The sequence below is a fragment of the Lygodium microphyllum genome, chromosome 1, assembly GCF_053477565.2.
Source record: "Lygodium microphyllum isolate KBCC chromosome 1, Lygodium_microphyllum_v1.1.10, whole genome shotgun sequence".
Classification (NCBI taxonomy): domain Eukaryota; kingdom Viridiplantae; phylum Streptophyta; class Polypodiopsida; order Schizaeales; family Lygodiaceae; genus Lygodium; species Lygodium microphyllum.
In genome coordinates, this window is record NC_141135.1 from 138417121 (window position 1) to 138430360 (window position 13240).

General features: G+C 44.8%; 1 protein-coding gene across 5 annotated transcripts in view; it reads right to left on the reverse strand.

The window, feature by feature from the left end:
* Nucleotides 1-13240, reverse strand: part of LOC148041731 (uncharacterized) — a 277578-nt gene that overhangs the window by 246154 nt on the left and 18184 nt on the right. The gene's annotated exons all lie outside the window — the stretch shown is intronic.

Consider the following 13240-nt stretch of genomic DNA (forward strand, 5'->3'; position numbering starts at 1 on the left):
TAGATCAGTTGGCATACTTGACATCCACTCTTACTCCTGCTATGATACAGGCGGAGTTATGGCATGCTCGTTTGGGGCATGTAAACTTTGGCAGCTTGATGCTTTTGCAGCGTACTCAGATGCTGGATGGCTTACCTCTCTTGGAGAGACCTCCTGAGCACTTATGCGAGGGATGCATTTTGGGAAAAATGCATCGGTTCTCATTTCCTCGTGATGTTGCTTTCAGAGCAACAACCAGATTGCAGTTGGTGCATTCAGATGTTTGTGGGCCTATGCAAACCATGTCATTGGGCGGTTGTTATTATTTTGTGACATTCATTGATGACTTTACATGTTTTTGCTGGGTCTACTGTTTGAAAAAGAAGTCAGAAGTGTATGATGCATTTTTGGCTTTCAGTGCACTTGTTGAAAATCAATCTGGAAGCAAGATTAAGACTCTCCGTTCGGACCGATGGGGGGGAATACATGTCCTCTATGCTGAATTCCTTTTTGCAGCAGAAGGGCATAGTCCATCAGTATACTACAACCTATACTCCACAGCAGAATGGGGTAGCAGAGAGGAAGAATCGGTCACTCATGGAGATGGCCAGATGTATGCTGAAGGCAAAGAGCTTGCCTCATAGTTTTTGGATGGAAGCAGTCATGTGTGCTTGCCATATTTTGAACAGATGCCCTACCAAAGCCTTGAAGACCATCACACCTTTTGAGGCTTGGAACAGCCGTAAACCTTCTGTTGGTCACTTTCGTACCTTTGGGTGTCTTGCCTATGCCCATATTCCACAGGTACTTAGAAAAAAATTGGACAACAAGGCTGTTAAGTGCATTTTTATGGGATATAGCAATGAGAGCAAAGGCTACAGACTCTATGATCCCGTTACAAAGAAGGTTTTTGTCAGCAGGGATGTTGTTTTTGATGAAAAATCAGAATTATCCTTGGCTGATTTGGACACATATCAGGCTGCCCGTGATGTTTTTGAAGGGCTGCTGCCCATTACTTTTGGTGATTCAGCTGGAGCTTCAGAAAATGAACCTAATGTTCAGCCAGCTGCTCCTATGGAAAGTGTAGAAATTCAGCCATTGGCTGATCGAAATATTCAGCATCATGCTGAAACTGAAATTCAACAAGAGCTTGAGTTGTTCAGGTACCTTGTACATACGCTTCGTTGATTTCTTTTTGGCACTATTATTAAAAACATTTGTGCTTTTTCAAGGTGCTTTATGATTTTTTTCAGGTTATTGAAATATCATAAATTACCACCCGCAAATACCATGCCTGAGTCTCATGATGATGCATGACATGTTTTATGAAAGCTTGGCATGGACTACAATAATGTAATATATTAAATATTTAAAAAAATAAAAAAAATACACATTCATGGCAACGCATCGGGATAGATCTTCGAGGGGGGATAGAGGGCGCCAGCAAGCTCCTCGCTAGAGCTTGCTCAGGCCCCTCGCCATGCAAGCAGACAGGCAAGGGGGGGAGGATTCCCTCCCCTCCCCTATTTAAAGAGGGAGGGCCGCAGGGTTGAAGGGGAGGAAGAAGGGAAGAAGATACGCCACTACCCTACTCGAATGCTGCCGCCACCAGCCGCTGCTGCCGACTATCACCTCCAGCTTCTCTCCCCACAGCGCCATCGTCGGCCCCCGTCAGAATTCTCATCCCCCCCCCGCCAGATTGTCCCCCCCCTCCTGCCACGTGGGATAAAAGAAGCTTCCTTGTGAAGCTTCCTAAGGGGGGGCTAATCAAGTCCCCCATTCACCCCCTCATATCCCTTCCACTCCATAAATTCTTTCCCCCTCCCTCGGGTTTTTAAAAACCCTCAAGTTCCCCTTCCTATACCCCTTCCTTACCCTTTCATTCCCTCCCAGTTCTAACCTTTAGAAACCCTTTTACCCCCTAGCATCCCTCGAAAGCCACCTTAGCCCATTTCCCTTGACCTCAAAAACCCTTAATCCCCGTGCCTAAATCCATAAGTCCCATCTTGTGTTTGAAACCCCGTGTTTTACCCCTCATATTTCTTTTTTTTAATACACCCCTAAGCCTTTCTAAACCCCGTGTTCCCTTTTACTTACACAAACCCTTGTGTTATATTTCAAAATTTCCCCCTAGGTTTGAAAAACCCCTAAGTCCTTTCACTCCAGTAAGGAAGCTAGACAGCTACCTAGATGGTATTTGCAGACTATGCAAGATAGTCCTTTGGATGCACCCATGGCTGGTCGTACTAGAAGGCAAACTCGTTTGCATGATTCAGCACATACCATGGAGTTTGTTATGGCACCAAGTACTTTTGATAATGAAGAGCCTGAATGTTTTGAGGATGCACAACACAGTGTGCATTGGATGGCAGCAATGCAAGCTAAATTAGATTCTATCACTAAGAATCAAACTTGGGATTTGGTGTCTTTGCCATTTGGGAAGAAAGCCATTGGAACGAAATGGGTCTGCAAACTGAAAAGGAAAGTAGATGGATCCATTGATAAATACAAGGCACGGCTTGTAGCTAAAGGCTACGCACAGAAAAAGGGCATTGACTATGGGGAGACATTTGCTCCTACTTCCCGTATGACGACCATCAGGTCTATGATTGCTTTGGCTGCACATTATGGTTGGGCAGTGCATCAGCTGGATATCAAGACTGCATTTTTACATGGGGAACTTCAGGAGGAAGTTTATGTACAACAGCCCATTGGTTTTGCAGTTGAAGGCTCGAAACATTTGGTATGCAAGCTCAAAAAGGCACTATATGGTTTGAAACAAGCTCCTAGAGCTTGGTATGCAAAAATAGATGCTTTCTTGCTTGGTCAGGGGTTTTTAAACAACTTATCTAAATCTACCCCTTACGTATGTAAAGAAGGGGGATCTATGCTAATTATATGTCTTTATGTTGATGACCTTTTGCTCACTAGAACACATGCTGATCAGATTTCAGCATTCAAACAAAATTTGCAGCAAACTTTTGACATGTCTGACTTGGGAATTTCGCATTACTACTTGGGCATCCAGTTCATACATGATGCTCGAGGTATTGGGCTATCACAATCAAGGTATATTGGGCAGCTTCTTGAGAAGTTTAGCTTACAGGATTGCAAGCCAGTTTGTACCCCCATGGAACCTGGACTGAAACTGTCATTACATGATGACAGTGATTTGTTTGATATACATACATATGCTCCTGCAGTTGGATGTCTTATCTACCTATGCAACACTAGGCCGGACATACAGTTTGCAGTTTCAGCTTTGAGCAGGTATATGCATCAGCCACGTATGTCACATTGGCAAGCTGTCAAGCGTGTTTTTCACTACTTGCAGGGTACTAGATCTCTTGGGTTGCCTTATGCCAAGGGGGGACCACTGCAGTTACATGCTTACAGTGATTCTGATTGGGCTGGTGATTATGATACACGTCACTCCACTAGTGGCAATTGTTTCTTTCTTGGCTCTTCCTGCATTTCTTGGCTTAGCAAGAAACAATCCACTATTGCCACATCGTCATGTGAAGCTAAATACAAGGCAGCTTTCACTACCACAGTTGAATGCATATGGCTTAGACGCTTGCTAGCTGATCTGGATGTATCTGTTACGGAGCCTACTCCTTTGTTCACTGACAGTCAGAGTGCCATTGCAGTGGCACGGAACCCAGTGTTTCATGCCCGCACAAAACACATTGAGATCCATTATCACTTTGTCAGAGAGGCTACATGCAGGTGATATCATCCTTGTCTATTGTCCTACCACCAGTAATGTGGCAGACATCTTCACCAAAGCTCTTCCTCGTGACAAATTTGAAGCATTTCGCGATGCTTTAAATTTGATATCCTTTGGTGGCGGATGATCCTTGTACTCTTGATCACTCTTCACTCCAGGGGGGTTTGTTGGGTATTTGACTCACGCCTCACTTACGCCTACGCTCATATGGGAGTGTCGATGATCAATAGGACACTGGGGTACTTTTTACTCTCGGTAGGAGAGGTTTTTTCCCCCAGACTTATAGTCTTATTTTCGTATGTGCTTATGTACTTATGTTACACACTTATGGGCACTTACCGTGTTCGGGTGTGAACACCCCCTACAACCCTAAGGTTTAAGGGTTGTACTTTGTACTTTCATTTCACACTTTTTCAGTCTATTCTATTGGGTGTCGTGCTTCACTCTGTCTCTCTCACTCTCACACTGTCTACTGCACTCTCAGCTGCACCTCGATCCTCCCAACCCTCACATCATCATCTACCTTAGATTCCGATTCCAATTCTCTAGCCAAGGCGAAGTCCAAGGCACGAAAGGGATCCTCTTCTTCGGATCGTGGGAAGGGCTTAGTGGCCCCTTCCTCAACTGCTTTCTAGTGGTGGTGATGCGGATATCCCTCACGACTCTCCAGTGCCAGAGAGGGAATGTGAGAGGGTGGTGAGATGGGGCAGCTGTGCCTCATCTATATGTCTATACAGATGCACAAGATCCAGAGAGGGACATCCCTGACGCATTGACCGAATTCTGGTAGGTACAAATCCTGGAGCGAGGATTGACATCTAGGTTCATGATGGACTGGTTACTTGACAGAGAGCGGGAGGCTTTCGTCTCGAGCCCATATGAGGGGACACTTTGGTGGTTCTAGCCGAAGGCGGGGATTCCATGGTCACATGTTCAGAGACATATTTGGCAAATTGGTCTTGTATGTCCTGAGTGACATAGGTGACATAACACAAAGAGCTGCTATGATTCTTCTATATTTTCAGGTGGTGTTGTTATGATCGACATCGCCGTCAGATACTCTCTGAGGCATCTTAGTGGTGGGCTAGCCACTCACTGCTTAGATATCCATGGTTCTTCTGGTGGTTCTATGTTGTATAGTTTATGATACCCCATCATTGTACTATTGTATTGTATCAGATCACCCCTGATCTGATAGAGGGTGTTAGCAGATTAGTCAGCTTGGTGTGAATCTGTATTGTAGAGGCTACAGCATTTTATGTAGCATTTATTTGGCATTTTCTGGTGCCCTTTTTTAGGGCTAGGGAGCATTTAATACTGGCCGATTGCATTTATTGCTCCCCCCCATTTTATGCCTATATATTGCTAGGGCTCCTCCTCCTCCTCTTGTATACTTCAGCCATCATTTGTGGATTCTTCTGAGGAGAGAGGAGCCGGTGCCAAGGTGCCCACACAGCCAATGACTCACTGTTGTATGCTGCTATCTCATGTTCGATATGGGTTCTGTTTCCCGGGCATACATCTGAGTTCTCATCTGTATTTGTGTTTATTTTTTTCTTATCTTGTGTTTCAGCAATTTATTTCAGCATGTTGTTTATGCTTCCATTGTTGCACCACTTCTGACAGTAGACTGTCACCAGAGGCTAGGATGCTAACACCATGCTAGAGAGAATGATGTCATGCAAGCAAGGAGGTCTCCACACTGCAAAACCCAAGTGAAGGTGGAGCCTGAAGGAGAAGAGTGCTGATGCCAAGCAGTTGATGGTGATGCCAGGTGGAAGGTGCTCCAAACACAAGGCCTAATGAACAAGGTGCCTGAAGCAGAAGAGGAAGGGTGAAGGCAGCCATGAGCCATGAACCGCAATGTCCTCCTAAAGGGGTGTGAGGGCAGTGGAAGAGGCTAGTGAAGGGAAGGGTGTCTAATGACGAAGGAAGAGGGGTAAAGAATGATTGAAGAGTAGTGAGAGTAGTAGAAGTGAAGAATGAATGGAGTGGAAGGGACTGGTGAAGGGAAGGGTGTCTGATGAGACAAAGGAAGAGGGGTGAAGAATGATTGAAGAGTGGTGAGAGTGGTAGAAGTGAAGTATGAATGAAGTGACTGCCTATTTATAGGCATAAGTTGTCTAAGGACCAGGTGGACGCCCATTGAAAAAGTGGCCAAAATATGGACACCAGGCCTTTTTGGGGCTATCAATGTGAAACCCTAAATGAAGTGTGTAAACTGAAGAAGTGGTTTCTCAACACCCCCTCTCATGCCCAATAAGGGATGAAGAAAGAGGAGCAAAAAGAGATACGATGAAGAAGAAGAGAACCCCGGAGATCCAAGATTTCCACCTGAAAGGTAACCTATAGTAAGGAACAATAGAACGGGATGAACTGTAGAAACTGACTCCACCTCGGGAGAGAAGCCACTAGCTCCATGACTCCATGCTGGAAGGAATTCGATGGCCTAGTCACCAAGTTGCAGTTGAACCTCCAAGGCCCCACTCTAGGCAGTCTCTGAAGATCCTAGGTATCAATAGGAGAAATGACTTCTTAAGGACAGCCATCCCAAAAGAGTAAAGGGTAGGTGATGAACTTCATGATGAGGAGGTGCCCCCATTGAGAGTGGAGGTGTAAGGGCCCCCTTTGAGGGCAAAGAGAGTATAGCCCCCTTTGAATCCCCCTCTATGAGATATAGGGAATCTAAAAACTCATGCATCACGAACTTCGAATCATCTGATGTCAAAGGAAGTGCCACCAATCATGCCGAAGAAGATAATTGGGGTATCGAAGATATCCAAAAACTCCCAGAGATGGCCTCTCGAATCTGAATAGTCAAGGGTGGGAAAAAGGGAGGTTTAGGTTGAGCCAAGGGTGGGCAACAGTCACTATCTCTCAGTGGAGCGTATTGTAGAGCCGAAGTAATAGAGGGTGTCGAACAATCGTTGTCTCTTGAAGAAGCAAACTATCAAGGAGACGGTATCCAACAATCATTGTCTCTTGGGGGAGCGGATTGTAGAACCACAAGTTGTTGAGGTGGCATTCTTGAAACCCTAGAAGTAGAAGCAACCTCCATAGCAAATTGTGGCGGTCGCAAGGAGACCATGGTACCACTCGATCCTCCTATGGCTCGAAAGGGCTTAGTGTGCATTAGATGCATCTTATTGCCTTGAGCATAAAAATCTGAAAGCCGATGCAAAATAAACTCTGTGGCCCAAGAGGGAAAGGTGGCACAACAAGTGCTTGGGGGTAGATGCATATACTCTAGCGAGATAGGGAGCAAAGGTCCATGGTAGTAAGCATCGGTGGGGATTCCAGTGATGTCAAAGGAGCAACACCTAGCGGTCTGACCATTAGCCTGGGGAGAAGTCATAGCACCGGAGTGTCAACTTGTAAAAGAGTGGGTGGGTGGGAGAGGAAGAGAAAGGTATCTCTGTCTCCTTATGATGCAGCGGAAATGAAGGGGGAAATCAGTAGATGATGCCAAACCCACAACCTGTCTTTGCCTTCTCTAATGAATAGGGTCTTTAGCTCTATGAGCTCCTGCGCTCTCGTACCATGTCAAAAATAACAAATATAATCTGATATTATGTCAAAAATAACAGGTATGCTCTAATACCATGTCAAAATAAGCAAAGGTACAGAAAGACAATAGGGTTTGGGGGGAGTAACGCAGTGTGTAGTACGGCAAACACTAAGAGAGAAGAGAAACTCAAAAACACAAGAAGAACACAGTGATGATGCACTGAATCATGCTATGAGAAGAAAAGTTGATACAGTAGAGCCGAAGCTCAGAAGATAGCTGCACTGTCCTGTCTGAATCAGGCGGCACCACTTGTGGGAAATCTGCATAGTGAAGGGAGTGAAACGCAATCCTTCGAGCAGTGGGCTATTGAAGTAATCACTAGAAGGTGAAGACAGTTGTCAAGGGAGCTAGTAGTAGTCCTCTAATGCTATCGGAACTGTGGAAAATAATCACCAACTGTCGAGGGAGCGAACCATATTCCTAAGAGATATTCGGTGAAGTTGCAGAACTATTTACCAATGGATGCAAAATGGATGGAAAAGGATGACTTCATAGACCATCCTCAGTTGTAGCTTTACCTAGATGCTTTTCAATTAGAGTTGACTTTGGTTCAAGCTCAATCAAGTTCAGCAGAGCAAGAGTCTTGAGCATTGCCTACTGCTCAAGGGAAAGATAGCACTTCCACTCCCCCAATTGTGAACAGCTCTTGGATGTAGTGGATCTCACATGTATTCAGCATGCACCCAAGGTACTGTGCTAAGAGTATGTCTACCATGAGGTCACTTTTCAATGTACTAGTCATTGTGAGATGTATGTAGATGAGTCTCTGATCAATTTGGCATAAGTTTTTGCCTCAGTTTTGAGACAAAATTCTGATTTCAGCTTAGTTTTTTATCGATTTGAAAATTGTTGATGGTAACTTTGGGATCAGTTTCACATCAGTTTTTGCATCAGTTTCTAATCAGATTTTGCAATCAATTTGGGGTCACATTTGCAACAGTTTGTGATTAGTTCTCAGATCAGCAAGTGATCAATTTATGAACAGTTTATGCTCAGTTTTCAATGGTTTACTGCTGGTTCCATAGACAGCAATATGTTAGTAAATACCATCGACAGTGTCTGCTGTGAGATGGAAGGATCGAGGTGCAGCTGAGATTCAGTAGACAGTGTGAGAGTGAGAGACAGAGTGAAGCACGACACCCAATAGAATAGACTGAATGAGTGTAACCACAAAGTACAAAGTACAACCCTTAAACCTTAGGGTTGTAGGGGGTGTTCACACCCAACACACACCAAGTGCCCAAATGTGTGTAACATAAGCACATAAGTACATACGACAGTAAGACCATAAGTCTGGGGGAAAAAACCTCTCCTACCGAGAGTAAAAAGTGCCCCAATGTCCTACTGATCACCGACACTCCCATATGAGTGTAGGCGTAAGTGAGGCGTGAGTCAAATACCCAACAAACCCCCCTGGAGTGAAGAGTGATCAAGAGTACAAGGATCATCCGCCACCAAAGGATATCAAATTTAAAGCATCGTGAAATGCTTCAAATTTGTCACGAGGAAGAGCTTTGGTGAAGATGTCTGCCACATTACTTGTGGTAGGACAATAGACAAGGCTGATATCACCTGCATGTAGCCTCTCTTTGACAAAGTGATAATGGATCTCAATGTGTTTCATGCGTGCATGAAACACTGGGTTCCGTGCCACTGCAATGGCACTCTGTCTGTCAGTGAACAAAGGAGTAGGCTCCGTACTAAATACATCCAAATCAGCTAGCAAGCGTCTAAGCCATACACATTCAACTGTGGTAGTGAAAGCTGCCTTGTATTCAACTTCATATGACGATGTGGCAACAGTGGATTGTTTCTTGCTAAGCCAAGAAATGCAAGAAGAGCCAAGAAAGAAACAATTGCCACTAGTGGAGTGACGTGTATCAAAATCACCAGCCCAATCAGAATCACTGTAAGCATGTAACTGCAGTGGTCCCCCCTTGGCATAAAGCAACTCAAGAGAACGAGTAACCTGCAAGTAGCGAAAAACACGCTTGACAGCTTGCCAATGTGACATACATGGCTGATGCATATACCTGCTCAAAGCTGAAACTGCAAACTGTATGTCCAGCCTAGTATTGCATAGATACATAAGACATCCAACTGCAGGACCATATGTATGTATATCAAACAAATCATTGCCATCATGTAATGACACTTTCAGTCCAGGTTCCATAGGAGTACAAACTGGCTTGCAATCCTGTAAGCCAAACTTCTCAAGAAGCTGCCCAATATACCTTGACTGTGATAGCCCAATACCTCGAGCATTATGTATGAACTGGATGCCCAAGTAGTAATGCAAAACTCCCAAGTCAAACATGTCAAAAGTTTGCTGCAAATTTTGTTTGAATGCTGAAATCTGATCAGCATGTGTTCCAGTGAGCAAAAGGTCATCAACATAAAGACATATAATCAGCATAGATCCCCCTTCTTTACATACGTAAAGGGTAGACTCAGATGAGCTGTTTAGAAACCCCTGACAAAGCAAGAAAGCATCTATTTTTGCATACCAAGCTCTAGGAGCTTGTTTCAAACCATATAGTGCCTTTTTGAGCTTGCATACCAAATGTTCCGAGCCTTCAACTGCAAAACCAATGGGCTGCTGTACATAAACTTCCTCCTGAAGTTCCCCATGTAAAAATGCAATCTTGATATCTAGCTGATGCATTGTCCATCCATAATGTGCAGCCAAAGCAATCATAGACCTGATGGTCGTCATACGAGAAGTAGGAGCAAATGTCTCCTCATAATCAATGCCCTTTTTCTGTGCATAGCCTTTAGCTACAAGCCGTGCCTTGTATTTATCAATGGATCCATCTACTTTTCTCTTTAGTTTGTAGACCCGTTTCGTTCCAAATGCTTTCTTCCCAAATGGCAAGGACACCAAATCCCAAGTTTGATTCTTAGTAATAGAATCTAATTCAGCTTGCATTGCTGCCATCCAATGCACACTGTGTTGTGCATCCTCATAACATTCAGGCTCTTCATTATCAAAAGTACATGCTGCCATAATAAACTCCATGGTATGTGCTGAATCATGCAAACGAGTTTGCCTTCTAGTACGACCAGCCATGGGTGCATCCAAAGGACTATCTTGCATAGTCTGCAAATACCATCTAGGTAACTGTCTAGCATCCTGACTCTGTGCAAGCTCTTGCTGAATTTCAGTTTCAGCATGATGCTGAATATTTCGATCAGCCAATGGCTGAATTTCTACACTTTCCATAGGAGCAGCTGGCTGAACATTAGGTTCATTTTCTGAAGCTCCAGCTGAATCACCAAAAGTAATGGGCAGCAGCCCTTCAAAAACATCACGGGCAGCCTGATATGTGTCCAAATCAGCCAAGGATAATTCTGATTTTTCATCAAAAACAACATCCCTGCTGACAAAAACCTTCTTTGTAACGGGATCATAGAGTCTGTAGCCTTTGCTCTCATTGCTATATCCCATAAAAATGCACTTAACAGCCTTGTTGTCCAATTTTTTTCTAAGTACCTGTGGAATATGGGCATAGGCAAGACACCCAAAGGTACGAAAGTGACCAACAGAAGGTTTACGGCTGTTCCAAGCCTCAAAAGGTGTGATGGTCTTCAAGGCTTTGGTAGGGCATCTGTTCAAAATATGGCAAGCACACATGACTGCTTCCATCCAAAAACTATGAGGCAAGCTCTTTGCCTTCAGCATACATCTGGCCATCTCCATGAGTGACCGATTCTTCCTCTCTGCTACCCCATTCTGCTGTGGAGTATAGGTTGTAGTATACTGATGGACTATGCCCTTCTGCTGCAAAAAGGAATTCAGCATAGAGGACATGTATTCCCCCCCTCGGTCCGAACGGAGAGTCTTAATCTTGCTTCCAGATTGATTTTCAACAAGTGCACTGAAAGCCAAAAATGCATCATACACTTCTGACTTCTTTTTCAAACAGTAGACCCAGCAAAAACGTGTAAAGTCATCAATGAATGTCACAAAATAATAACAACCGCCCAATGACATGGTTTGCATAGGCCCACAAACATCTGAATGCACCAACTGCAATCTGGTTGTTGCTCTGAAAGCAACATCACGAGGAAATGAGAACCGATGCATTTTTCCCAAAATGCATCCCTCGCATAAGTGCTCAGGAGGTCTCTCCAAGAGAGGTAAGCCATCCAGCATCTGAGTACGCTGCAAAAGCATCAAGCTGCCAAAGTTTACATGCCCCAAACGAGCATGCCATAACTCCGCCTGTATCATAGCAGGAGTAAGAGTGGATGTCAAGTATGCCAACTGATCTACTGAACGAGCATCCAACTCATATAAACCATGACACAAAGATCCTGTCAAGACCAAAGTCATGCGTTCTTTATCTCTAACCATGCAATGGTCATCATCAAATGTGACCTGCAAACCACAACGTGCCAAAGAAGAAATAGATAGCAAATTCTTCTTGATTCCAGGCACAAACAAAGCATCCTGCAGGCGGAGAATAGAGCCATCAATGGCTGTGAGCTGAATCTCCCCAATACCACGAACAGGGTATGATGCATTATTGGCACACTGTACTGATTTCCCAACAGGAGGTGCACTAACTGAAGCAAACAAATCTCTGTGAGATGTAATATGTCTGGAAGCTCCACTGCCAAAGAACTGTTGGGTATCTCACACGCCTTACTTACGCCTACGCTCATATGGGAGTGTGCGGGTGATCACTAGGACACTGGGGCACTTTTTACTCTCGGTAGGAGAGGTTTTTTCCCCCAGATTATGAGTACTATTTTGTATGTGCTTGTGGTGCACACTTACGGGCACTTACTGTGTTCGGGTGTGAACAGCCCCTTATAACTCTAAGGTATAAGGGTTATCATTTGTACTTTCAGTTTACACTCTATTCAGTACTATTGCATTGGGTGTCGTGCTCAACTCTGTCTCTCACTCTCACACTGTCTACTGCACTTCAGCTGCACCTCGATCCTCTCCCATCTGACATTTGGTATCAGAGCTGTCCTCAGTCAGCAGCCAGGAGTCCCCGTCAGTCTTGCCCCCGAGTCGCCAGCTCTAGACCTGCCCAGTACTACCCTGCGCGCAGCTCACAATCAACACGCAACACTGTCCTGTCCCAGCGCGCCACCAGCAGGCGTGTCGCGTCAGCTGCAGGTGCTGACGTTTGTCAGCGCAGGCTTCTCACTACAGTCGTCCACGTCAGCAGCTGCCCGTCAGCAGTCGCTCGTCAGCTCGCGAGCAGCTCGACGAGTCCGCCAGGGCCCTGTTTCGTTCAGGCGGAGTCAACGCCTGCTCGCGACCTGCCTGCCCGCTTCAGATTCGCACAGCCCGCTAATCTGCCTACCGCCGTTGTAAAGCTCCACGTCAGCCAGTCCGCCCGCCCGTCAGACGACCTGCTCCACGTCAGTACTCTGCCACACGACCAGGTAAAATTTTCAAAAATTTTATTATTTCAGCCCAGAATAAAATTCTGGAAGCGGCAGTTCACACGCAGTTGGCACAGATTTACTGGAAAACTAAATTTCATGCAAATTTCTGACTGAATGGTCAGAAAATTTTGGGGCTTTTGTGTATTTGGAGGACAGATGCATTTAAACTGCTGATACAGTCACAGACCGACTGTTTTTGACAGAGATTTTGGCAAAATTTTGGGGATTTATTCATAACAGTGTTGCACTGCACTGTTTGCACATTGGGAAACGTGCTGTGTCTGTCTATGACACATTGAATGCACATTTTGGGGCTTTTGTAACAGACATTTGTGACAGAAATTTTGGGCAGAAAATTTTGGGGCTTTTGATGTTTTAGTGCTGCTGAGCACTAATTGCACCTTGGGAAGCGTGCATCAGTGACAGTTTTTTTTGACAGAGTACCCTTTGCACATTAATTGCAGACTTGTGTTTGCTGCAATTTCTGGAAATTTGCAGATTTCCAGCCAGTACTGCATTGACATTGCTCTATTGCCTTTTGGGAAATAATGGCA